The sequence below is a fragment of the Bos taurus genome, chromosome 1 (assembly GCF_002263795.3).
Source record: "Bos taurus isolate L1 Dominette 01449 registration number 42190680 breed Hereford chromosome 1, ARS-UCD2.0, whole genome shotgun sequence".
In the NCBI taxonomy this organism is placed as follows: Eukaryota; Metazoa; Chordata; class Mammalia; order Artiodactyla; family Bovidae; genus Bos; species Bos taurus.
This window is the reverse complement of record NC_037328.1, coordinates 124,865,183-124,866,090: the sequence shown is the minus strand read 5'-3', so window position 1 is coordinate 124,866,090 and position 908 is coordinate 124,865,183.

Sequence of the window (908 nt, the reverse complement as noted above, 5' to 3'; positions counted from 1 at the left end):
CTTTTCAGACTATCTCTTAACTTCAGATGTACAACTTTTTCTTGAATGTAAAGTGAGATAAAATAGATAAGTTTGTTTTTTTTTTTTCTCTTGCATATAATTTTGAGAAACTATCTGACTGGGTGTGAGCTAGACTTAGGGTATGTTTGTCTTCTGTTTTTCTATAGTAGTTGATGACTTTTTACAGTTTTACTACTAAAATGAAATTATAAGCTTCATTATGGAATTTTTCAAATGTATACAAGAGAATGATACAAGGAACAATAGTAAACTGTGCTTATACTAACTTCAGAAGTTAGCAATGGGCGGCCAAACTTGTTTTATCTATACTCCAGCCTGCTTGCCCCAGCTTATTTTGAGAGAGATCATTCGATTCATACGTGCACATTAGGCACTTTCTCCTTCCAACAAAAATTTCACATCGGAAAAATTAATACCTAAGTATTGCCAAAGCAAGAGAGCTTTCAGAAACGTGAAGATGTTTTCTCAGAAGCTCAAGATCCAATGAGGGATTCTAAACAACTAGTGATATATTTGGAGTACTTTGATGTTCAGTAAAAACTGAAATGAAATGAAATGCATTGAGTATATAACTTATGCATTCAGAATGATAAAAGAGGGCAAAAACAAACCAACTCCGTTACCTTTGGAAAGATGTTGAGGAATTATTCTGAAAACTGGAAATCTGAAGAGAAAGAAGAATTTATCCTGCCTTATCCCAGGATAATTAAATAATTGAGGGGAAGAATTTATAGAATTATTGTAGTTAATATGTGGAGATAAGTGTTAGAATATCACCATTTTAAAATTCCTGTTAATTTGCAAGAGCTAGGCAGTGCTTATCAATGGCTGCTGAAGCTATTAATTAAAAAGCTGATGAGGAACTTTGGATGAAATGGCAGCACCTG